The sequence below is a fragment of the Xiphias gladius genome, chromosome 13, assembly GCF_016859285.1.
Source record: "Xiphias gladius isolate SHS-SW01 ecotype Sanya breed wild chromosome 13, ASM1685928v1, whole genome shotgun sequence".
Classification (NCBI taxonomy): Eukaryota; Metazoa; Chordata; class Actinopteri; order Istiophoriformes; family Xiphiidae; genus Xiphias; species Xiphias gladius.
This window is the reverse complement of record NC_053412.1, coordinates 8806870-8834323: the sequence shown is the minus strand read 5'-3', so window position 1 is coordinate 8834323 and position 27454 is coordinate 8806870. Positions and strand designations below refer to the sequence as shown.

The 27454-nt window shown below is 40.9% G+C and overlaps 1 protein-coding gene across 6 annotated transcripts in view; it reads left to right on the top strand.

Moving 5' to 3' along the window:
- The first annotated feature begins 11745 nt into the window (after positions 1 to 11745).
- LOC120797900 (interleukin-1 receptor accessory protein-like 1) overlaps positions 11746 to 27454 on the top strand; it is a 288213-nt gene continuing 272504 nt past the window's right edge. For 2 of the 6 annotated variants that reach the window (XM_040141657.1, XM_040141658.1), the window contains exons 1-2: positions 11746 to 11966; positions 14030 to 14159. The gene's annotated coding sequence lies outside the window, so the exon portion shown is untranslated. Of the gene's footprint in view, positions 11967 to 12302; positions 12436 to 12530; positions 12864 to 13099; positions 13177 to 14029; positions 14160 to 27454 lie in introns of those variants that run through there. The other 4 variants (XM_040141662.1, XM_040141659.1, XM_040141660.1 and 1 more) reach the window with 4 other exon arrangements.

Genomic DNA, 27454 nt, shown 5'->3' with positions numbered 1-27454 from the left:
AAATGAGTTATAAATCAACATAAAGAGCTAGTATTTGCAGCATAACATATTTAAATATGCAAATTCTGATATGTTGACACTCAAAGCCTAAAGCATTAAACATGAAAGCTGTTGCAGCATCCTAACGTTGACAAGCTAGCCTACCTTTTTAGATGAATGCCCTGTTGGTTGTTGAGCTGTGATATGCAAACAGCTGTATGCAAAGTTTACACTCCATTTTAACAAAATGCAGCCACACCGACGACTTCTTTGACAGGCTGTCCATTAGTTTGGAGCCAACTCCAAGTAAACCTTCAGTAAATGTTCAATAAATGTTAAGTAAGTTAGACCATGCTGTCTCCAATAGTTTGGGCCAGTTCAAAATTGTTAAAATAGTGGTTGCTCCCTAATTTTCTTACTTAAAAATGTTTTAAGTGAGAAAAACTTAGTCTCAAAGTGCTTTCGAAAACAAACAGTGGGCATGAATAAAGAACAAAATCAGAGAAGCCATCAAAAAAATATCAAAATTACTGCCATCATCCGCTGAAATGTATATTATATATTACCCAGAACATTGCTCTAATAGTAGCCCCTAGACAGGTGAGCACCTTGGGTTCACTGTGCTCTGAGGGAAGTGGTGTGTGTATGTGTGAGAGAGTGAGTGAAAGGCAACAGGGTTGGACGGTATAATGGTGGGTGTTGGGGCCGAGGAGCCCCGGTCCCAGGGTCGTGTCATTAGCACAACCTGATTTTGGTGGCAGACTCCGGCACAGCCGAACAGCAGGCACAGCAATGCTGTTTTCATGGCTGAGTGGAAAGCGCTTGCAGACAGCGCCTGTCCTCACTTTGCCTGCTTTCAAGGGAATAAGCTCCAACCAGGCGGCATCAGGCAGACAGAAGATTCCTCCCACTCACTCAGCTGCACATTTAGATTCATGTCGAGAACACACTCATCTTATTTCCACAAACTTTATGTTCTTGTAATAGAATGTCGAAAAGCAAATTTCTCAGTGTTACTTTAGTTCTGAGGATAAAAATCATCAGTGTTTACATCAGGCTGCTCCCAACCAGCCCAAAGGTGTATCAGCTTTGTGAAAGGACACAAGGCTTACCAGTCAATTCTTCTCAAGTTCAAAGTGATACAGTATAGCAGCAATTAAATTGGTTTGCAAATAACTCTGTAGCAGAGTACATACTGTAGAAACAACACAGTGGAGACGGAGTCTAAATTTGCTGTCCATCTTTCTCAGTCGTAGTGACAATCCCATTTAAATTTAGATCATGAGTCACACTGATAGGCGTGAAAGATCTGGAGTGAAAGCTAAATTACTGCCAGGGAACCTGAACACAGAAGTGCTGATGGTGCTGAAAGTAGAACACAAAAGTAGAGAGCTGTCAAGCTGTAAAATTACACAGTAAGCTGGGTGAAAAGATGATTACGGGCAATTATGCAGCAGCAAATGCCCTCGATGGGGAGACCTTCTGCATTTCAGAGGTTAGGTAGAATGGACACACAAATAGCAATACAGTTGAGCATCTGCTGTGTTTGTTCATGGCAATTGTCTGTCTCACATATGAATACAATCACCTGTACGTGGTTCTGTGGGAGGAAAACTATATATGTTATAGCATTAGGAGCTAATTCTCTCCTGCACAATAAGATAATTTAATCCGATTGCTGGAAAAATAGCACATTATCTCAACTGTGTGCTTCTTTACTCCACTATATTTCAGGGGGGATATTTGTACTTTATGATGCATTGTTACACTTGGAGGAGCCATATTTCTTAATCAGTGATATTACTTCTGATCCTTTTAGTACATTTTACTGATAATACTCATCAGAATCAGACTCAGTTGACCAAATGCATGTGCTCAAGGAATTGGTTTTAATGCAGGTGCCGGTACAGCAAAATAAAGAAATAACAGAAATGAGTAAAAATTTGATTTGTATTCAAATACGTGTAAACATTATGCTGTATACTAATAACAACAAGTACATACAGCATTTCACATACAGTATTTTCAATTGCGGTGTTGCTTACTTAAGTCGAGGATCTGATTACTTCTTTCACCGCTGCTGAACAGTCAGAATTCTTCTACCCATAGATTCCCGACCTGACCACATGTTAGATCCATCATTCATCATTCATGCATTTATGGTGCATCTTTGTAATACGGTATGTATATCCTCAACATAACTTTTGTTTCCTTGGCCGCTCAGCCCAAATCATCACACTGTTGTCCGTAAAATCCAGCCATGGCCACAAACTTAAACATGGAACAGCTTAACTGTAATCATATCATAATGTCCATAAGGACAACCACATCCATGCTTGTTACTGATGCTGTTGTGTGCGTTAATATGTGTATACAGTATTGCTATAAAGCTCAGAACTGCTTTGGGCGGAATGCCATGGAGATGAATGATTTCTTTTATCAGCATCCCCCCTTTTAAACTTTTAAAAGTTCACTCTGGGAATTTATTTCAACTGTTACTTCACACAAACGGGACATTTATCACATAGCAAAGCATGAACATCCACTGTTTTCTGCTCCCAACTGCACCTCTCGTGTGTTCAAATGGATTGTGCGTTTCAGCCCTCCCTGCACGCCAGTCTTCCTTCCCAGACAGGAAGTCGTTACAGGGGCTCTCACCCCATCACAGATGGCCATTTAACACATCGCTGGCAACCGCAAATGAACCAGGAGTAGCAGCCGCTTGACTAGACCCGACCGACTTCGCACAAATGTTTATCTCTCACTCACCTGCTGTGCTGGGATGGGAAGTGCACTTCAACTTGGCTCAATTTTTTTGTATATTTATTAATTTCTATTTGTTTGTGGCAGGCAGGACCCACTTTAAATCCTGTTTGGAGGATTTTGCAACCATGTGCAATCAGAATGGAATTTTGCTCGTTCAGTTTTACTTTCACATATCTTGCTGAACAAAAACAATCTGGCATGTTTTCAAGGAAGTCAGTGTAGCTGGGATGAGAACTTCTCCTTTGTTTATTTCCTGCTTTGTATTTTCTTATTTTTCTTTGAGGAGCAGGGGAAAGTAGCTGATGCACGGCAGGCATTTTTCTTAAATCTCCTTTTGCTGCCCCATCGAAATTTGTAATAGCCATATTTGCTCTGTCAAGCTGCCTTAGCCTTTTGGTGCGTTTAGAGTTCCATTGGTGATAAAATAGATAAAGCCGACTTGACAAGTTAAAAATGAGAAAGCAATTGTGGCTGACACCCAGGAGACAGCCATCCTTTCTCTCCTCTTCTCTCCTTCTTCCTCCCTCTCTCTCTCAACCTTCTGTTTGCTATTGTTCTCTGGAAATGCCTTGCTTGTAGTTTACTATCTCTACAGAGTAAAATATTAACAAAGATACCTCTTGAGGATGTTTGCAAGTGCTGAATGATATGACTGTAGCCAGGCTATTAAGGGAGAGAGCCTAAGCACTGAGGGTTGCAAACACACTGCCTATTCATTAGTGCTTTCCTATCATTCCACGGCTTTGCATTTAAACTGTAAATATATGTATATACACATGTATATCAACGATAGGATGCTTTTCATAGACACACACACACACACACACACACACACACACACACACACACACACACATATATATATATATATATATGACTACCTACATTTATTAAAAATAATGTAAGGAAGGGAAAGAACTAATAATTGTCTGCTCTGTGCATGTGTTCAACTTTGTGTGCGTGAGGAAATGGCAGAAAGGACCAAGTGCCTTGCGTGTTAAAAATTCAGGAGAGAGGGGAAAAAGGGGGTTGATAAGGCGGTGCTGGCATGGCTGGGTGTCTAAATCACGGCTTGGAATGGACCCTCAGCATGGCGATTGGCTGTCACAGCCACAGATGGAGGACGGCGCCCACAGGAAAAGGATAAACTGTCTGATAAGCGCACGGTGAGGTACAGGGCTTCTGCTGGCAGACAGGCTCTTAGGGGTGGAGGGGGGAGGGGGGGGGGGCACGATAGGAATAGAAAGAGGAGAGAAAACGAGTCAAGAGGGAACAGGCAACAGATGAATCTCCATCTGCGTTCAGAGGCAAGCAGGGACAGCAGCGAGAAAACAAGCCAAACAACCACTGAGGTGTGGCTTTGGTCTCATACCTCTTGTGGGTTTATCTCTCTGAAGGAACACCTAATTGCATTTTGATATTTCCCCTTCCCTCAAAGGAAGGGGCAGCACACACTCCTGTCATAATGAGCTGGGATGACTGGCATCAATCAGCTGCTTCAGAAATGAAGACCAATACAGCAGCTGTAGTAGTATAAGATATCTGCAAGTCCCCCAGAGCCATAATTTTGAAATGACTCTTGTGATGTATATGATCCGTAAAGACACTCGTGTGAGCACTCCTTTAACAATCTTCACACTTTTGTAAAACCATAGATTCCGCTGCTCAAAGCTTTTGGATGACGGGCTTTCTTCACGGAGCATTCATCACTGTAGCGGTGCAGGCTACAATACTGCGTGTGTTGTGTTTTTGTGGGTGCATGTGTGCAGCAGAGATTCACCATTATCAGTGTCATCCCATCTGATGGTAGAGGCTGCGTCTTATGGTCCAAAGCTCCCTCAACTCTCCGCTTTACCGTAGCATATGCACATGCTACATTAGGGAATGTACGAGCGATGTTCACTTGTCTAAAGAGACTTCTGCTCTAAGATCACTGGCCATCTATTTGATATTGTGAATCACTGCCGCTAAATGCAACCTTTTTAAAATGTCCCTCACTCAATATGCAGGGTGTGTAACACTTTAAGTTCAAAGATAGGTAGTATGGTACAATGAGTCTCTGAAGAAAAGTAGTGATTTCCCTTCGGCAGTAGGGATCAATGAATAAATCCAAATACAAGTACCTCCCACATTAGCAGAGTCCTACCTGTTATTCCCACAGCCTGTTTTGGGTTAAGTGACTTTCCGCCTAAGACCAAGCTGTATGGAGTTGGCTCTTGAAAGATGGTGCTTATCCAGTCATGTGGGTATCTGTTTGTATATAATGTGAATCATAGAACGACTTATCATCGCTGCATCGGATAAAGTGACCCTAGATCATTATTGCCTCCCCAAAGATGAGCAAAGATAGAAGAAATAATAAAAGAAAAGACCAGAAGCTGTTATCTACACTTAAATTAAAATTCAATATTTATGTTTCTACTCACAACTTTTTCTGCTCAGTATTTACCACATATTTATTGCGGTTACTTCACATAAAACTGAAAAACACTAATAAAGAAAAGGCATTTTTGTAAACTGTGTAAAATCCAATATACAGTCCTGGTAATTGGAGCAATTTTTTTATAATATAAAATACAATTATATTATGTGTGAAACACATAACACAAGTGCGAACTTGAATAGAGACGTACCTCAAGTTAATGTACAGAACGCATCTGCTTTTTAGCTTCACTGTGCTTTATTTCCTTTCTTTCTTCTACTCCTCTTCATGTCTTACTACTACTCTCAATAATAAACTCATTCTAAGATCTGTCCAGCTGAGCAGGGTGGACTTGTGTGTGCTTCCATTTATATTTAAGCAAATCTCATCTTTATGCTAGCTACAACCCCACAGTAAAACAGAATCGGTTGAGACAAAGCTTTGCCTAAATTAATCTTGCCTGACAGACAGCTTTCTATCAGGTGTTAACCACCTTCACCAGGAAACGTTACATGGTGGGAACATTTCCTCTGGCCGAGTAATTGCTGTTGAACCTCTCTTGCTTTTTTTTTTTTGTCTAGTTGGAACTTCACTAAATAAATTATAACTTTAGAAAGTAGGCAGTAAGAATTTAGAGAAAGTAACTAGTTTGAAAAGTGGTGACCTAGGAGAAATGCAAAGATATACACTGCAATATGGTAGGAAAACAAACAGAGAGGCTGGGGGCGTGGGACATTTCCTACAAGACAAGGGCATCACAGGCAGGAGCTAATATTCTCGAAGATGGTGTCCGGAGGAAAAATACAGAGTTCAGCTCGAGTGCCCGGATTCGTTCAAATTCATGTGAACAATGGGGAGGTATTAAGTTTGGGATAAGTCTGAGTGTTGGTGTTACAGAGAGGATTTAAGCAACTATGAAACAGAAGGTCTTGGCTGATGCTATTGTTGAGTTCATGTCATATTGTACAGACTGTAATCACCACCAGCCGAGTAGGAAACGGCAAAACACCAGGCTGAAAAGCACCATTTTGCCAATCCCTTTGGTTGGGGATTTTAAGCCTGTTTTACCCTTGACCACATCCAGAAGTCAGGATTGTGCTTTTTTGCACCTGTAACCTCACCCAACAGTGATGTCACTGTGTCCTGGAGTACACCTGTACATCACTGCAGCAGGTCGACCCACTGCAGGTCGGCAAAAACAAGATTTTCAGGGGGTGTTACGTTACTCTTCAATGTATGTAACCTGAATTGTTTACATCCATTCTTACTTACTAGCAGTTTTCTTCCCTGTCTTTGTTAGCACATTGCAGTGTTACTGTCACCTGCTGATTAGTGCAATAGTGTGAAACTTTTGGAAAAGGCACAGGAATTTGTATGGCGTCCAATGTGCATGCGGGTAAACACAGGTTACATCAAACAGGGACCCATACTTAAAACATGGCTTCATCAGAAGTTGTCAGGAACTCCACAGGGCGCCTTTAAATTTCCAATTTTCTGGTGTGACTATAAGGCCAGTCGAAGGGGTAGCCATGTTGGAATAATGCTCCCAAGTCAGAATTTGGAGGTTTGGCTGATATAGCATGAATAGAACATATATTACAGCTGCTGCCAGTCAGGGTGGTAATGGTGAAGTCATACGAGAGTAAAGCAGTCAGCAGAGGAGAGGGAAGTGAAAGATGCAGCTTCTGCTCCTGCTAACTTAGTGCAACATGGTAAGTCAGAGGAGTGTCCCTCAAGTACAGTGCTTTTCCTAAATCTGGACCTCTATAAGGTTTTAATAAAATAAACAATATTCAGAGCTCAATAATCCCTGTGAAATCCAGACAAAAAAAACAAAAAAACATTGGATATGTAAAACAAATTCAAATCTTAAATGTGAGAAAAAAATGGATCTTTAATACAATGAATCATAATTGGTGAATTTAATTTAAAAAAAAACTTTATTGATACAAATACATATGGAAAGTCATCTCTGATTGCATTTGCCTCCTTCACTAAAAATGTGCACTTTACACGGGCTTGTTGTATGTAGAATGATTCTATAAATATTGTACCAATACAATCATAATGCGGTTTGCTGACTCAAACTTCTACTGCTGTGGCTCTTTAACAGTTTTATCATAATCAAGCTACAAAGAATTAAGGTTTAAGTGGTCAGAAGCATGTGTCACTAAAACTGAATTAGCTCTCAACACCCGTGGGCTCAAACGACATGTTTAAGCATGGAGGCATACTGTTTAGTCTCTATTATCCCGTCTCAATAGGAGCTAAATGACGCTTAGTGCAAGTTTAATCAGGAAGATTGCCTCATTCACAAATCTCTGCCTCTACTCTTTCATTCAGCACTCTTTTCCTAATCAGTTCAAGCTACGTCACGCTAAATTTTCTTCCCACGAACCACAGTTTGCTAGATCTTAGAGTTGTAGACTGAAGTTGAGGATGTTATGTAGGATCAGAAGTAAGTTATATGGTCATGCTTTATATTAGAAGTTTGATTTTGTATCAGTGGGGAGTACCAACATGGGTTGAGTCCCTTAAGTGAGCCTCTTTTGAACTGGATGAGATCTTTGAGCATCCAGCTAATGTCTATGGTAAAACCTATTGTACAGCTTAAGTCATCAGAACAAGAGAAGAGCACCTGCATTGGAGAATGTCAGGTTGTTTGTTTAAAAACTCAACTGTTCAAGCTTGTGTACCCAAAAAATGCAAAGACAGAAAATGAATACAACTCCCACGAAGCATGTCATCTGGTCCAAAAGCTTAAAAGCCGTTGTCTGCACTGCAACAGTAAGTGGAAGCTAAGCTAAAACATTCCACAGTTTAAACTGGTCAGGAGCTTGGGTCAATTTTGGAGGATTTATTTATTTATTTATTTATTTTATCCCATTTGCGGTGACGGGGCAATTTTGCTGGGCGTCTGACTGGCTTTCTCCATAGCAATGGCAGCTGAGTTTAATGGGTATTGCAGTAATTAGAGTCATGTTGCAAACTCAGAAGCAAAGCTGAAAAAAAAAAGAAAACTGTTGGCCATAACATAAACTGAAAGTAGATTTAAATTGTCCGAGAAAATCCTGTATTTCCATTTCCAAAAACTGAGGATATCATTGAAAGAAAAAATCGAAAAGGAAATCTACAGAGGGGGGAAAAAATACTTCCAGAACCACCGAGCAACTCCATAAGTACCTTGTCATGATCATATATCTGAGGTTACCACCTACACCATATATGACTGTAAGATATGCATCCCTTGACAACTTATCCATTCTACAGAGTAGCTTTGAATAGCACATATTTTCTGAAGTTTGTTTTCCTATGATGAGATGATAAACTAATGTTACGTCCATGCTTTGATGCCAGAGAACAAGTTGAAAACACGAGAACTAAAAAAAAGCCAGCAGTCCCCCCCAAATCCCAATGCGTACCTGATTTTATGAGCATTAAGAATTTTTTTTTAAAAAGCGTGCAGTTTCTTGGGGTTGCAATCATTCCTACTCACAAAATACCAGCAAGGCATCCGTTCCCAGCCTTATTGTCCAGGGATAAAGGTTTCTCTTCTTTTTTATGCCAGCTGTACATATTGATAGCAGACAGACACTGCTCACAGTGCCACAGCCTGGGCACTTATTCCAGCATCCCTTGGCTATATTGTACGTCAGAAGATAGGATGTGAAATATTCTCAGACCAAGAAATAAATCCACAGAGATTTCTCTGTGGCTTGTCCAGATAATCCCTTTGGTCAAAGGAAAAGAAACCCTCTGCTTTTCACTTGAGGCATCGGAGGATTCTCGAAAAAGAAAGTTTTCATTTCAATTGCCAAATACTTGTGGCGTCTGTTTACCATCCTGCGATCCAGTTTAGAGATACGGAGTGAATGGCTGAAAAGCTCACGTAGAAAGCATTTCAGGTAATTGATTAATTGAATTTATATGTTCAGCAATGTCAACACAAAGGAAAGGAGAGGGAAGGACCTTATTTCAAGAATTCCCTCTGCAATTTACTGTCCAGAGAGGAGTAAATATCTATCTATTCATTATTTAAGTCTCCTTGGGCTGCCCAGAATCCAAACCACTAAGATTTAAAGTGAAAAAAAAAATGTGGTGGATGTGGTCTGAATGCTGAATAAAACTGAAACCATTTCCTTATCAGAGATGTGTTCATGTTGGGATTGCCTGTGTGTGTGTGTGTGTGTGTGTGTGTGTGTGTGTGTGTGTGTGTGTGTGTGTGTGTGTGTGTGTTTTTCTGCTTATGGGAAGGCATACAGGCGTGTTTGTGTGTGACAAGGCACTGAGTTGCTCCCATTCCTCGAAGCCCCCCAGGCGCTGGGGAGCATCTGCAGCCCTCTCTTTTCCATATGCCCTGTGCCTTTCAGTCTCACTCAATCATTAATTCAGGGTGATTATGAATTAACAAGCCACCATTGCTCCTTTCCCCGTCAGATCAGCCGGATTTTTCAGCCCTTTTTATGACTTTGTCATCTGAAGAGAGCTGCTAATTATGAAAGCAAAGCTGTCTCGAGAGGATTGTTTGGCATGATGATGCGGCAGATACAGTATAGTGATCTAGGTTTTTTCAATTAGAAAATGTGTTATTTCTATGTTTCTCAGTACGGTTGTAGTCATGGAGGTGGAGCTCAAATTCGCAGTTTCATGTACAGAGGACAAAAATGGCAGCGCACAATTGGGCTTCTTGAAAAACAAAGGTAGCCAATAACTGATTTTCCTGATGGATATGTGCCGAAATGCTGCAGAACCAGTTATAATCTACATTTCAGAGTACGTGCTCATTTCCCCAAAGTCTGTGAGACCTCGCTGGAAATTTCTCCCCAGGTGGCAAAGAGAACAGATCCCCCTTCAGCAAGTGGAGGTTTCACCGTGTTGCTCAGAGACGCACAACAATGGGACAGATGCTTTCCAGCACGGGGGCCTGAGCACAGCATCCTCAAGTTGAAGGGTGGTCTCCTTAATCAAAACGACACCCTGCTGCTGTGCTGTTTTGGCAGAACATTGCCGAAACAAAGAGAAAGAGCAAACCTGATTAGATAGGCTCTCTTGGGAGGGAAATTTACAAGCTTCAAGCTGCTTTGTTGGGATGTCAAATCTGACACAAGATCACAGTAAAGTAGTACTGCATGACAATATGGTGCAACTACAGCTACGGGGGTTTTTAAGTTGTATCTTTTTGAATTTTCACAGAATCTCATGAATCTACCGAGCCGTACACTATTATTGAAATCATACATTATTGAAGGTTTTCAGCTTGTGAAAGACGAATGCTTTCAAACTTCCTAGGGAGTCTGGCACAGAAAAACTTGGGCAGGATGGACACCAAAAGGGGTCCAGACTCAGGTTAGTTGGGATCACCTCACACTGAGAACACACCCAAGACCAAGACTTAATCAATAAACGTAGGGAGAACTGACCTATATTTAAAACTGTCTATGATAGCTTAAATGTTAAGTTAAATTATGAATGTCAATATAAGTGTGTCATGGACTCTACAATCTACACTTTTTAAAGCAAGCTGTGAAATATTTATTTTTAATGACGCATCCCAGTGATTTAATAAAATCTTCAATACGAATATGAGAGGGACTGAAAAGGGAGAAATCCCAGTTGTCGTCTGCACATCAACTTGCCGCTTAACCCTTCCTGGTCTAATATGAAGTGAATTTCATGAATATCAGCAGTGGCAGTGCCAGCTGCTGATTATTAATCCGAGTGGGGCTACGGGCACTGAGGGCTTGTGCTTAACACACAGGCAGTATTGTTGTCTAACTTAGTGCAGCGAGCTTCAACACCAACAAGAGAAGACTGTCACACTTAACTCAGCAATTGAATCAGAAACGCATACGCACTCCACGCAACAGCTCATCTTTGCGGAAGGATCCACTAGAAAACAAAACAAACCTGGGACTTGACCAAAAAAAAAAGTTTATTTCACTTTAACCATTTAGATTCAACATAAATGCCGCCTGTATATCCATCCCTATTTTTCAAAAACATAACAAAATATTGTCGTGACTCCATTGCCTATGCTCTGCTTAGTTCTTAAAGGGCCTGCTGCTGCTGCTGTGAGAGATACAGCTGTTTGTGGCGTTGTCGCCATTTGCTGGACTTGACCAGTGGCGCCGGAAACGGCTAGTATTGTCTTAATGGCTACGCATGTCCTACAAAGGCTACCGTACTACTGCCTCACGTAAAGGGAAAAAACTTGAGTAAAGTCTGAGGTCAAACTTCCGCATTGTGCCCCCCCGGTATTGATAACAAATACTAAATCGAATTTAACATTTTACTTTTTAAAAGAGCGGAATACAGTGGCTGAATGTCTAAATGTTTCCCTAACAATAAGCTACGGTCACTAATTGTTTGATCAGTCACTCATGAATCCCATTGTTTTATTGGTGTTAGCCAATGAAAACCAATAACCGATTTTAAAGTTGATACAAATTTATTAGCTCATTTCAAATATTTTTTTTTATATAATATATATATAAGAAAAAAAAGAAAGAAAAAGAAAAAAGATTGAGCTTGGTGATTAAGCTCGTGCGGCGCCGCACGCGCTCCCTCTATCGGCCACGGTCGCGAAGCTGACGCTTGTTGACAAACAGTGACCTGAGGAGTCCCGGGAAGTTTGGCAACATTCCCGCAGGAGCCTGTGCGACTTTCACCGTAAAACGTCCCAGGAGACACGCGGAGAAGGGACATTCGCGTGCCGCGGGAATTTCAGCGGAAGTGGAAAATAAAATAAACTGGACTAGAGACGTCTCTGTGGTTGAACTTCCATGCAGCTCAACAACAGGTGAGTTTGTTTGTTTTGTTTTGTTCCCCCCTCCTCTCTCCATAATTAACTGCGAAATGGCCGCGATATCTATGTTACCTAGGCGTATTTTTTTTTTTTTTTTTTTACCGATACAGCCGTTTGGGGAAACATTCGTTAAACAGCGGTGGTCAACCGCGTCCCTCTGTCCCACCGACAGGGCGCACACACACACACACACACACACACACACACACACACACACACACACACACACACACACACACACACACACACAGGTGTGAGATGTTATGGTTGATTAGCACGGGTAGGAACTTTGCGTATTCATGGTGGGAACTACGTGAGGTCACCAAAGTCCATCTCCAAAGTTACACAAGGTGTAACTTGTCCTGGCAGAGGTGTCAATCAAGCACAGTCACGCCCACACAAGTCCAGGGGGGAGGTCCAATCAACAGCTGAGGTGAAAACACCTGTGCCGGGTGTGTCAGGGGTGCGTAGGGGTTTTTGACAGAGGATGAACTGAGACTTCGGGGGTGTAGATGTCAGTGTCGCGCCCCACCTGTCCGCGCCGTGTCCTCACTGAGCTTTTCTGCCTCCGCACGCCACGCGGCCGCTCCTCTTACCCGCCACCTGCCTTGCACAGCTGTTGCCGGTTCGCTCGGCGGCATCGCGGCTGCGAGGAGGCAGCGTTTTTCTGCAGAGTCTCTCTGTCAGGCTGTCTGGATTTCCGAAGCGCCTGAATCATCTTATTTTTGCTCGAAGGCTTGTTTATGGACTTATTGCTGATGCAGTGTCTGCCTGCCAATTTGTCTGACAACTGTTTGCCTATCCTGCCTACATGTTGCCAACTGAAAGCTTGCCTAATGATCGAGAAAACTGTCTTTTCAACTTTTCATACTCTTGTCTCTCTAGCTGCCTGTGAGCTGCATTATTTTTTTCCTTCATCTTGTAGAATATTGCTGTTTGGGGAAACTTTTCTTGTTGTTTACCTCACAGCTTAAGCAGAAGAGTGACATAGACAGCTGACTGGTGACAAGCAAGATAGCGGAATATAAAAATACAGCTATTATTGTACTAAAGATTTGTTGTTTTAGCATTGGGAAATTAGATGGAAGAATAGAATAAATGTTTAATGTGTTGTTACCGTACCTCAGGAGGAAACCAATGATCTGAACAGGATATTCGTGACCGTTTGAGTAAGGATCCAAGCTTGTTCAGTCCATTTTACAAGGTAAAAGTATGTTGGTTAGAGAGAATGAAATTTGAAACTTGTTAAAAGCAAGTTGTTGTTGTTTTTTTTTTTTTAAAAGGATTTTCAAAATCAAAATAGGTTCCAAATCTAGGTTGAGGTTTAACGAACTGTAGTAAAAAAAAATAGTTGGAACTGGGGCTTAAGTGAGAAATAGATTTATTCCTTTTCACAAAGTTTGTAGACATAAACCCAATCCATATTTTAAGGACCACACCGCCTGCTCCTGCTTTTTCTGTACCACAGCTGTTCACATCTGCGATTCACTGTACTGAGCCTGCCCACCGGCTCACAGTCTGTATTCTGTGTCATGCCTTTTTTTTTTCACATCTCTCAGAGTGGTTTCTCGTTATTGTTGCAATTTTATTGGAATCTAAGAGATTCCACTAAATGCTGTTTCGAATGTGAACGGTGTCCACAAATAGTAAAAGACAAACAGTAGACTGTCCAGCACATCACGAGATGCACACAAGCAGCCTTGGAGAAAAGGGGGGGGGTATCTGTGCCACCCCACCAACATCTGCTGCCTCCATAGTGGGACAGAGCCAGCCCGCCCTGTGCAGACCTCTATTACCATGTTTTGAAGTTGCCACAAGGCTCTGTGGTGAGATGAGTCATACATGTCTACACATGTACGTGTGTGGTTACACTTTGGACTCAGTATTGTTCCCGAGAACTCAAGGACACCTCAGCTGTCTAGTGTACAACAAGTGAGACTTTCCACATTGGACTCCAGTTGAAGGACTTTAAAATGTTTAAGTGTGGAAGGAAGGGAACTTTTTGATTTAACTGTTCAAATTGCAGAAGACGCTTATGCTGATCTTCTCCATCACAGGAAGTGGAACTGATCACGTTGCAGACAGTTGGAAAACCCTCGCACCGCTTTCTCATCACTTGACCTGAGGAAGCTACATGAATCCGGTGATGCTTGATGCTCCCATGGGCCTATATCAGAGTTACACTGGGTAAGTAGAGAAAAACTAAAAAATGAGACACAGTCTGTGGGAGATGGAGTAGGAGTGATGCAACTCCCAAAGGACTCAGAATATGGACCCACCGGAGAGGGTCATTCAATTCTCTGAATCGCTGTAGGGGCTAAAGAGTGCTTAAGTGTATTTTGAGGTGACATTTTTAAACCATGGGACAACCTTAAAAGGTGAGCCACAGGAGCGTGACTCAGTGGACAAACTACAGTGGTCCACTGTGCCGTGATGAGCTGCAGGGTTCTGGCAGAGATGGCCTCTGAATACATTGTCCGCATCCACCAATTCTTCTTACTCGCCAGGTTAAAGATCTCGCCTCACACTGCCAGTCTCCATCCCTTGGCCCCATTCTTCCTCTCCTGTATAGTGTGCTTGCCCAGTCCAATCATAGTTGGTATTAAAAAAATCAAGTCTCATGTAATGCTTTCCTCTTAAGAAAAAAAAAAAATGCAAAAATGCTGTGAAAGTTTTCGTTTGAAAATAGTCCTGTCCTCCTCTTACCCCGAAGACATGGTGCCCTGAATCTAATTTCTCCCGGAGTAAGTGCTGCCAGATTTAAAATCCCCCCAAAAAAACGAAACCATGAGATATATTGAAGTTTAACTTTAATAAGCCAACGGAGTGTGATGCACATATCCGATTTCCATCAGAGAGAAAAATTGTAAATGTAAAATAGAAGGCACATAGTTATCACACAATAGAAAAGTACTGAGAAGCATGAATAAGGGCAGTGGGAGAGGCGACAAAACTAAGGCCACACAAGGTTGTTTAAAATCTTCCACTCCATCCAATTTAAAATGTTCCCATAAATTTAAACTATTCTTTCCTCTGCAAGGCTCAAGTCCTGCATAAAAATAAACTTGGAAAGTGCGCCGCATCCAAGAAAGTAGGCAGTCTGGCCCGATGTCATTGTTTGAACAACTACACAATTCTCAGGAATTGCACAATTTTGAATAAGGTCTCATTGGGAGCCAATGCATAGAGTAAGTGAGCAATAAATACAAATATAAAATTCCTTTGAGTACTGACTCTCTTATTTGATTGTGTAGCAATCAATTGCTAAAAAGGCTGTGAAGCACTGGCACCAGGGCTTACCTGAATTTTCAGAAAGTCTGCATCAGCTATGGTTTTGATCTTCCAAATATACCTGCCATTTAGATAATACCCGGGAATATTCATATGTGAGGAAACATTGCATTTGTCTTATTTTGAGCTGATATGTACATTCCCTCTGTTGCTGCCAAGCTCGCTACAAAACAGTGAATTTATTGTTCTCTTTCATTAGTCATAACCGTGTCCAAGCGTCAAACGGGTATTTTTACTCACTTGGCCTGCCATAGCACAAATCCATATGGTTGAAAAAGCCAAGATGGTCATGTGGTGTTGGTGACACTTGCTACGTGGAATGTCCATATGTCATGGTAACTTTAATCTTTCAAAATTAGACAGCTTTTTAACAGTACACTTTACCAAATGTGCTTATCGTTTGTGTTCTGAGTTTTATTTTGTGACCTCAGCTGTCAAAAGTCCTATTTTGGATGCCCAGAAAACACAGACCTTTTTATAGTCTTTGTCTTGCTTAGACTACTTTCCAAAGGACGTACAAAACGGCAGGTTCTGTTGCAGTCTGACTGTTAATGTGTTGAATGGATTGGTTTTAATCACTTCTGGCGTTAACCTTTTATCCTGTTTGTGTGTGTGTTATTAGATAAGAATGCTCCCCCCCCTAAGTTTAGCAACATAAAAACTTTTTGGACTATCCATATTGGGATTGTTAAACGGTTATTTTCCAACCGAGGGTACATCCTCGACTGGAAAATAACCATTTACCTTAACCTTTTCCAGCTGCCTCTTGTAAACTTTTTCATTTGGAAAACACATTGAAATGGCCTGCTCAGTTGGTACATACTCATTTCATATGAGGAAAGCAGGCAGCCTTTGCATTATTCATGCGCACAACCTGTAATCTGCTCATTTTTAGGAATCATGGCCAAACTGTGCCGTACCATGCCCAAAGCCAACCCTAGGAATACATGTGCATAAAAGTAGTGGTTATCTATTTCTGCATCCATTTATCTTTGTTGTTCATTTATGTAGTTTTCAATGGATACTGCCAGTTTTTGGTAAAACTACAGTTGTGTAATCGCACCGCTGTTACGGCCATCTTCGTACATTCTCCCACATGCTGTCCTTGAGATGAAAAAGCACCGCTGAGTGACAACTGCTAACCTTGGATGTGATGCATTGTCGTTCATTTCAGAGAGCTTATGATAATGACCACCCCTGTCCCTGGTTTGTGAATGGGGTCATGTACCTGCTGGGCCTAATTTTTTTTTTTTTTTCCCCCACCCTTGGACTCCCCAGTCTCCTCCCACAGTTCCTCTCTTAATTCACTCTTGCTGGGAGCACGCCCGCAGATAGTTTTTTTTTTTTTTTTGTCTCTTTTTTCTCAGGCAGGGGAAACCATTAGGAGCACTGTAATGCAGTTTTTGGCAAGACAGAGACTCAGGCATTCATTACACTGGTTAGATTATTACACTTCTTCTTTATTACACTTCATCAGCAGTGCCTTGTCATCAGAGGATAAAAAAGCATTTTTTTTAAAAAAATGAATGTGTTTTTTGTTTTGTTTTTTTTCTTTTCAGACTAGATGCCAGTGAGAGAAAAGTCAATCATTTCAAGTCTAACTTTTTTTTTTTTTTTTTTTTTTGCGTCCGATTCGCCCTCCTGATAATGCCGACATTCCCGAAATTCCCGATTCAAGGCTGGTCTGAACCTATTATTTGCCCAAATGATCCTGTGGCATGAGAGGTTTACAGACAATCTTAATTTTACCGTCTTGCCCCGATTTTGAATCTTAGAGTTGACATACATCTTTTACTGGTTTTTTGTAGCGTTTTCTTTGCAGGGAATTAGCCATTTTAATGACAATCATTGCCTTCCCACATGCAGATGTTCCATCAAAACAAGTTTCCCCCCTGACACTATTTTGCAGGGGCACCATCGCTGCATCCTAGGCTTAGCGCCTCCCAAGATGATTGTGATTGGTGTAAAGAAATACAAACAAGCCAGAGCATTTTTTTCCCCCCCCTATAGCAGAGTGATAATGGGTGCAGCTGGACTATTCTCCAGTGCTGACAGCACCGTGGAGAATAGTTTGGCTATGCAAGAGTATCTCAGCCATGACTTTAACACCATTTTGATTTCGTGTATTTTTGTTTTCAGTGTATTTTTGTTTTCAGTGCAAAACGTAGCACACACAAGTGCAACCAGCTGACAACGAGAGTCCACTTCCATGTTCATTTTGCTCTGTGAGATCCCAAGTGCCTGGAATATCCATTCTGAAATCATTTAGTATAAACCCTAAGTGTGTGATCCTGCGTCTTGACTGAATCTTCTGGTTTGTGCATTTTTTACGATGAAAATATCAAAAATCATTAAAGATTTGAAAATCCTCTAGCGTGCACCAGAACTAAGACACAATCTACGGATCACCTTTTTTTTTTTTTTTTTTTTTTTCCTTTGGCTTGTGTCCCCTTTTGTAAAATGAATTGGGCAGCCTGTTCAGCCCTAAATTACGCATTTAATTTTTTGGTCAATAGAATTACAGTCATAAAACAGTGCTGAAGTGAAGATTTTTAAAATGCTAAATGTTGCCTTGCTGCAAGGAAATTGATTGCTAAAACCAACTAGGAGAAAGCAAAAATTCATTTGTGTTATCACCACTTATCTGTGAATATGTGCGTGGCTCTATAATTAAGGCCATGACATCTATTTTTATTATTTATATCAATAAAGAGTGTCTTTTAGCTTGGGGTTTAAAGTATTTGACAACACTAATACACAGTATTCTTCTGTTGACATGAAAATAAACTCTTCGTACCCAGTGAGTATCTGTGCACCTCTCCCCACACACTCTACTTGCTGTGAGTGCCTTCTCGCGAAATTGGTGCTTGCTCATAGCAGCCTTTTTTCTCATGACGTGATCTGGTAATCCATCTTCAAAGCTGCCCCCCTCCTCCTCTCTCCTGGGTTAACGTAGGCGGATGTGCTCTAGCCCGAATATCATATGCATGAAAAATTTGCCATCCCAGCACTTTTTTGCTTCATATGTTGCAGTGCAGCTTTTGATGGATAGAATGTTTCACTTGGTGCAGTGCTCAGGGCAAGAGGCATGCTTTTGGAGGTGGGGAGTTGTCCCTGAGAGTTAGGGGACTGGAGACTGGAACGGAAAGGCCAAAGACCTAGCCGCTTTTTACGTGTTTACCACAATGACCTGACGGGGACACAAAATTCATGAGAGAAACGTGACTCTGGATTATCTCAGCTGAGGCCCCAGACAAAAACTTACAGTATTTAAACTCGGCTGCAACAGTGCAAAACACGACTCAACATTTGCAGCATCAACGATAACGTCTTTATTTTATGTTGTTGATCTTACAGAAAAGAACAAAACACATACAGGTGTTCCTTGTGGTTTTGTAGTTTAGCTTCAGCAGTTTGTTATTTTTGTGGTCGCACGGCTGCTATTGTGCACACTCAAATGCTAACAAACTTTACTTAATAAGGGGTTTATTTGGCTTGTGAGTGATTTAAAAGATAGTCAACCATAATGAGATTTCATTAGCTAGATGCAAAACAAAGAAACATATAAATAAAATGTAAATGTCTTTTTATATCCATTATAAGTTGGCCAAAGGAAGCAAAACGCTGATCTGAACTCTTTACTTAAAGGCTGGCACTGTTTAATTTTTTTAAATTCTTAGATTAATCGACAGGTCAATTTTGATGTTAATCATAAAAAATAGTGAAAAATACTCATCACAACTTTTCAGAACCCGAGGTGACATATTAAAATTGCTTTATTTTGTCTGACAAATGGACCAAAATCCAAAGGTTGTTTAATTTCCAGTGATATAAAACAGAAAATCTTTAAATCCTCATGTTTAGGAAGCTGGAAAATGCATTTTTACTTGATAAATAAAAATCAATTATCAAATAACATTTCTGACTAATCTAATCTGTCCAGCACTACATTAATTGGATCCAAATCAATATTGTATCACTGCATTGAACTAAAACCTCAATAAATTCAGCAGTACGGCTTCCTCACAGTTTTGCAAGATATTCCATTCTGAAATGGACCCTGCCTCAGAGCTGACAGTTCAGATTCAGAGTGTGGCTGTGACTTGCTATTCTGAGCAGGCAATGGGCAAGGCGGCCTTCAGCACTTACAGGTCCTGATGATATTATTTCAGCAGGCTCTTAGTGGCGTGGAGAGTCATTGCAGTGGTTGAGAGCTAATGGGCCAGATGTAAGAGCCACCTGGCCAGCGCCAGGCCTCCGTATGCTGCCGTTGACAGAGCCAGTCATGCAGAGCCAAGGCTCGGCTGTCTCTGCTGCTCACTGTGCTGACTTGCGCACAAGGCTTATTGCAGCTCATTTAGAAGAGCAACTGTACTCTGTCATCACCGTGACATTCTTTAGCAACTGTTTTTGTGCACGTGAGTGTGGAATCTGCACCGGCATTTACGTGTAGTGCATTTGGTAATATACCTTTTAAAGCCAGTATTAACATTTTTTTCTTGCAAAAAAAAAAAAGACATTAACACTTGACCTTTTTAAAAATAGAGGTCATGATGCAGAGCTCTGGAACCAAAATCTGTCACTTTGAATCATTTGCAGGCGACGTGTGAACGCACTCCAAATTTCTCTCTATACATACCCGAGACGTAGACATGCTGCTATATCTGGTATGTGGAATGAGCAGTGCTTTTGGCAGCCTGCCCATTTAATTTATTTAACACTGAAGAAAACAGAGCACCTCTGGCAAACAGGGCAGTGGGAAAATAGAGCCGTGAATCTTGATTGTGGAGGTAAATGAACAGATAGGTCTGGAGGTGTGTCATCTGTCTGTGAGCAGAGATGCATTAGTGTGGATACACCCCGTCACTTCTGTGTCCCCAGTAACCTCATGGAGAAAACAACATCAAGTGTATGAGGCAGGTATTCCTTTTGGATATTTTCTCATCTAATATGTCTGGAAAATGTGTCTGGATATACAGAAGATGTAAAAATTCAAAGTTGCGCTTCCTCAGACAAAGGCATAATTCAAACGTAACTTCAGGCAAGCAATAATATTCTAGACGATGTAAAGCAGCTTGGTATGTATGTATACTCGTTTAAATATTCATGGCAAGAGGGCAGGAGTCGTGTGTGATTTACACCAGCAATAAGTTTGTGGCAGCGTAGAGGTCGACAGTACCCCTGAGCAAACTTACAGAGCTGTGAATAGGAGATGATAGCCTCCCACCAGTGATGGCCTCTTAAACCATTCAGCTATTCAAAATACTCTTACCTGTTAGTAGCGCTGTCAAAATTAGACATTCAATTATTCCCTCTAAAAAAAAAAAAAAAGAAAACACAGAGACATTTGAATGGTTCAAACCTATTTTTGTGCATAGTATCCTCCATAACAGGGCAAACTAATACAAGAGACCTAACTACTTGGGGGCATATGTGCGAGATGTGCCCTCAGGTTGCTAGTGCTGGAATGGTAGGCTGACTGCTCCTTACATAGTTTGCATACAACTTTATCTCAAGGTTCCACAATTTTGCCTCCCACTGACCAAAATCTGAAGTATATCCAAAACGGGGCTTTTTAGATTGTTCTGAGTGCGGGCCACTCTCTCTGCGGCCAAGTTGGGTTCTGAACTCTCTGTCATCGTTCCGGCACGGTTGCTGTTGAATTATTAACTCATTTTAGCTTGACCTACATTTCGTTTTCAGTCAATGAAAGTGACATTTTGTAACTTCTGTCCGTCATGCGGTGCATTCAGTGCAGCGGCCCAGGTTCATGAGAGAACTCATGAGGCAGCTCCGGTAGAGGTGCTTTTTTTTAATTTTATTGTTTCACAAATAGTTACTTCAAAGCCAAATTTCTGTTTCCTTTTTTTTTTTTTTTTTTAAATTCGATTACATAATCAAATTTAGAATATTCGTTGACAGCCCTACCTGTTAGTTAAAGCCTTTACTGAAATCACACACGTCACACAAGTTTATTAATATTCATCTTAACAGAAAACAATTGTCAAGATCAAAATCTATAGTCTAAGTTGTTGGGGAACATAAAAAGAAAAGTAACCTTAAACAGCCTTAAACATAGTGTGCAGTGCTCCTTTGACTGCCATAATTTGTGCTCACCAGAAAAACAGCAGAATTGGTCGTATGTTAAAAAATGTGCAATACTACCTGTTATTACATTTCCCTTATAAGCGACCTCTTGTGGTCATGTGAATAATGACTGTTATCTCTTACATGCAAAACTAGAAGTAGCCACATACTGCCACAAAATCTCTAGGGGTTAGGTCAGCGTGGGTGCATACGTAGAGTATGTAAAGGTTTTTGATTTTGATCTCACAGAGCAGAATTTCAGATCAAACCTGAGAGGAAGAGGAGACTAGGTTCTGTTTATCTAACTCAGCAGGTGAAGATAGGTGCCCACATTAAATAGTGATGATATTTTGACATGATTCAATATTAATGACGTTAACATAAAAAATGAGTGGACCTTTCTGAAAAAGTTAAAGTATGCACCTTATCATTCCCTCTCTGGAAGAAAAAAAGATTTACAAGAAAGTCAGAAAGCACCAATGCCCTTCTCACCCCCAAGCCTTAAAAGTGCCTCAGTCAAGAGAACAAACTGCTCTTCGGAGACGTGCAGGGCAAGACGTAAACACCAAGGTACATCAGACCTGTGTTCGTCTCCAGCACTCCATCACCCATCACTGTCTGGGCCTCCCCCTCAGTCTTTAAATCTGGAGCGACAGGGTGTCACTGGGAAAACCCATTGAGCACACTGTGGGATGATGGCTTCATGCCCTTCTCTATCACACCTTTGTTCCATCCTCCTCTCTGAGCCATGACAAGGTAGGGGACGAGTTATCACACCCGTCAGCTTTATGAGTCCCTGTCTGCCTGTGCCGTGGTAATAAAGTCAGTGTGCTGCTTCTTTGGAATGGGGTGAGTCAGAGCAAGTGATGGGAAATCGGTCAGCAGAGTGTCGTTGAGAGGCAAAAAAGCACATTCTGCGCCAGTGGCTTCTTTGAATGCATTGTTGGTTTGATTAATAATATGAGGAGAAAACCCTCATTCCTTCAGTGAATGTTCCACCTGAGAACCTGCCCATAAAAGCCCAAAATAGCCCTGAATCCTTCAAAGCTCAACGAGAGGAGATTTTATATATATTATCAACGTGAATTGCCTTATTTAAATGAATTCATATCAAAGACTGCTATAGGAATCCGGAACCTTATTTAGTCTGTCTTCAAGTCAAATGACCAAATTACTCTTTGCAGTAACTCTAGATAATATTAGCCATACCCTAGTTACATATGCACTGCTGTCAGTCATACACTAAAATCCCCACTTCTTCTGGGTTTAAAGTTCCAATATGACAGCTTGAAATACCCCAAAAGAGGATACCCTCATTTCTGCAGAGCTCTGGAGATTTTCTGTTAGAGATGTGTTAGACAGAATCTGAATCCGACAGCCCGCTGTGAGGTGTAGTAATTGTGTGAGCAGTAATTGCACTCTCTGCATCTGCTGGGGAGAATAAGGGCCATCACTGGGTCAGATGCCTGCTGCTATGGGAACATTTAGTCTGTGGCAACACATGTGAAGGCTAAGTTCAGTGAATGTGTAAAGTATGTAATGACAACTAGCGACTAGACAATGTCTTTCATCCAGTGAAGTTTAAAATAATAATTCTGAAAATATAAGCGTATGTTTCGGAATGTGTTGAGCGATCACATCTCATATTGATTGATATTTACTCGTCTAACCAAATTCTCATTGGCTGAACAAAGGCGAAATGCTCTATATCAATAGCCTTCGATTACCTGGGCTACCCAGATAGAGTGCACTCAGTGCACTGTGGCTGTTAATCTAGAAATAACATGCAGATTTGTTTTTCCCACGACGAATTGATTGGTTGAAGAGAAGGTACAATTTCAGTTGACCAAGATTTTCTTTGGTTGACTACAGCCCCACTGTTCTGTAAATTGCATTTGACAGTGCACTCATAAGGAGAAAAGTGTTATATCAATATTCAATAGCCTTTTCGTGCTAACGGCCCCTCTGCCAGAAGATCATTGAGAGGGTAGTTTGTCAAAAGCATTGCATTAATTGTTAAACTCTCAGGGGGTGTTGTGCACCTGGAAATTAGGTCATTTGTATTACCTGTCATGTTACCTGTGGAAAAAAATAGAACATAATCTGGCATTTTTCATAATTTTGCCCTCACTTTTTTTACATTAATGGATTAATTTAAACAAATCAGAGAGTGATAAAACAGATAATGACAATAATCGTTAGTTGCAACCATAAACCAGTGGATGAAAGGCGTTTCCTTTGTTCTATCAAACCCTCAAAGCTTAAATAAGAAAATGCCCTATAACATAATCTTTCTCCTGATGCAAGACAGTTCAATGTTTCTGACAGTTGAAGCTATCTCCCAAAAATAGAAGGCCCAAGTCTGTGATGCTGTCAAAATATCAATCCTGGAGGAGTGCTACTGTACTGACAGATTAGGACGCTGCATTTACATAACCGTCACCTTCTGGACAAGAAAAATGCAACTAGTTCCCTGCTCGCTGTGTCTGCATGAGTGTGATTTATTGTCAGTTGTGATATGTCATTGAAAAATCTCTTTTGACCATTATAAGAATCCGCAATAATAGAATACATGTACATATTGTATTTTGGTATTGTTACAGTATGTTATTTAATTTATTCTGAATAGTGAATGGATTCTAAATGCCAGAGGCAATACATGCTCTACAAAGAGAACTAGATTTGAGCCAACTGGAACGGCATCTAACACATTGGACCCAGCTGACTGGATCAGTTTGTTCTTATCACTCTTGATGAAATGAGACTGAAAAGCCCCTGAGGGTCATTTATGTTAGTCTGGTTTTGTAATGGCCTTAATATTAGGAAGTTGTACCAGCAATGGGCGCAGTTCTCCTGCTGAAACATTAACTTGTAGCCTTTTCTGGAAAAGTAATAGGATCCTTTATGTGCTGAGTAAGGTTCATTCAGCCAGAGCTAAACAAATATTTTAAGTAACTACTGCAACATTCCAATGGGATGTACATATCAATCTGATTTCTTTCAATAAATTGTATTTGCATCAAAATTTGTTATTCCTTTGACCTCCTTACTTTCTTCCAATCTGTGTTAGTATTTGACAAGAAACAGAAACTGTAGCATGTAGAGCCGGACCTCCTGCCGAGACAGAGAACTTGAAGATTAAAGCAGTTCACCTGTTCGATCTCTCTCTCCTCCACTTTTTCCGCTTCAGCCTAAGATATTGTACATTAGAGGAAACAGCCAACCTGAGTGACTATCGCTTCAATAGCAGCGCTCCGGGGTAGCACTGACAAGTGGGGGTCACTATTGAGGTCAGTAGGAATGGCACATGTTTCTGGAAATGGCCCATAAAAGCTCTTTCTGACATGACAGAGTAGCTCTGGATTCTTGCCAATAGATACTTCTTCACAGTAGAACCCTGTTGTGCCTGTCAGGACTGAGGTCAATCCAATGTGATTTACTGTAATACAAGATAAAAATGCCCATTGGTTTATTGGGAAGAGTAACCCAGTTAGCAAACCATCTCTTCTGGCAATGAAATGCGAAAACGATACATGGTTTATTTGATTTGGATCCAATACAAAATGGCATGATCAATTTCGTGTTAACTTCCCGACAAAATCTAATCTGGAATCTGAAACTGCCTACTGTAGAAGAAACTGTTTAAAAAAAAAAAAAAAAAAAAAAAAAAGTAGGTTAATTGTCTTGAATAGTGACAAAGCCTATGTTTTGCATGTTTGGCAAAGTATTAGAAATGAGGCTACTGCGAGCTGGCGTGTCTCCACGTCCCTACCCTGCACTCCTCCAAGGAGGAGTAGAGCACATATGGCCCCCTGGGCGGTATGGATGGGTCGCTGCAATTGGAGTGGGAGGACACGAGCACAAGAAGTATCCCATCTGTCATGATGTCCTCTCTCTCTCTCTCTAAAATGGATTAATAACGGTTGGGAAGAGAACAGTGAGCAGAATAAAAGGATCATAATTATCTGCTACAGACTGAGCGAATTCACAGGGTGCATGATGGTTTGTTAGTGCTCCCTTTTTTTGCTTTAAAGTTACCCCATCCCATTCCCACATTTCTGTGAATCTCAGCTTGTAGTGGCCTAACATTTTTTTTTTTTTTTTTTAGATACATAGCCAGGCATTAGTCAGCCTGCCATACATCTGCTCACTCTGAATATCACGGCACAGCTAACAGCCACAGTGTTTGACTGTTTTGAAATACTTTCACTTTCCCTTGAAACACTTCTCGCAGCAGTTTTTCTATTCTTTTAAAATACTTGGAGTTCCCCAGAGCTCTGGTAACGAATGCATACATACAGTAATAGTGCTACTGCCACACGGTATGATGATGTTCTTTCATGGCCTGGTGATGTGTGAACTGCATACCTGTGAGTCTTGTCAGGTCTGGGATGTTTTGAGTGTGGTATCGAGACAGTCATTCTCTCTTGGTGCAATATGCTGCAGTTTCTCATCAGTGCAGCTCCAGCCTGTAGGGTCATACCAAGGTCAACATTACATTACCAATATATTATTATCAAATTACTGTACTTTGTCCTTACTAAGGTTGTGCTCCGATAGCCAGTTCCATTGTAGATTTGGTTCCAGGATGCCAGACTACCCACGTTCACTACGTTCCAAGGTTTAACATCTCTTCAAACTTTAGCTCTACTTACTTTTTCTTACTATCAAACAGCAAAGTACAAACATTTAGCTGGCATTTACCACCATGTTCGCTTTCTCTAAAACTACACAGAAAGCTGATGTACCGTTAATTGTATAAGTAACTTGCCCAAAGGCCAAAAAGACACTCTTGCTGTTGTCCGATCACTGTGCTCTCTTCGAGCTGGCCTCTGTGCTCGGCCAAAGATTAGAGAAGAAGCGCCACTCTGTAACACGATAATGAGTGTGAGCACTGAGTGTATTTTTGTAGTTTGGATATTTTTGCCAATGAAATGATCTAGCTGATCACACCATGTCAGTTTCAGTAGTCAGAATCTCCCCATTAAACTTTCATGGACATCATATCAATAACTTCACCTTATCATCTCATTTGGTCTGAGTCAGCCCCTCTCAGTATTTAGATCAAATAGTTTTGAAAAAATAAGATGTGTAGAAGTAAGTTACCGACAAATTATATTGAAGTTTCAGATAGTTAATAAACATTTTGCAGTTTTTGGTGCTCATCTAATTGTCACATTGTAGCTTCAGGTAGTGTTTCTGCCTTCCCAGGTGACTGCAGATCTCACTTGAATAGATCAGGTTTTTTTAAGCCAAAGTTAAATCTGATAAGGAATTACAAGGAACTTGAATTTGATAAGCAAAATAGTGACATAAACTGTAATTACACTTATGCTGCATAAGCTTTTTGCTAATGCAAAGTAATGAAAAGTGTCACAAGGAAAGGGAAAAACTACTCGAGTAGTCCCTGGCTCTAAAGGGACTATGTACATCGATGAAATGGGAAAAATATGTCTCCAGCAACATTAAAAGCTACACGTGGTAGCCAATGTACAATGGTGGATCTAAAATTGCACCAAAAGAAATAAAGAATCCAGAAATCCTGTAACCTGATACTAGGGGCTGTACAGAACATGTTGACCACAGGCATTTATTGCCTTAATTTGACTTTACGAATGGAGGATTGTCCATACCTGTCACCTGAATAAAATCTGTGCAAACATGAGCGGAGTAAATGGGTACTGATAAGAGGGAGCTTTTTAGAGTACATAGCTATCTAGCCCAGTGTATCTTGAATCTATGGGGAACAATGATGCTTCAGTAACACAAATATTATATCTTTTCCCCCAGAGTTCTCTGCCCACTTTAGATGGCATGGCCCTGCCACAAAAACCATTTCAACCTCCAGCTCTGATCAAACCCCTATCACTTACATTTTATTGTGCAGCTGTCCTTGCTGAGTCAAGAGAGTTTGGAGATGTTATTTATGAAGGACTCATAGCCCTTTTCCCCAGCACCGGTCCATTCAAGAATGCACTTGCCTATTGAATTTGCCTGATCAGAGTCAGGAGATTTAATATGCTGCTTCCCCTGGTTGAATAGGTAAATAATCAAATAATAAATTTTACTCCACAGACAGTGTGGTGAAATAGAGGATGTTTTTT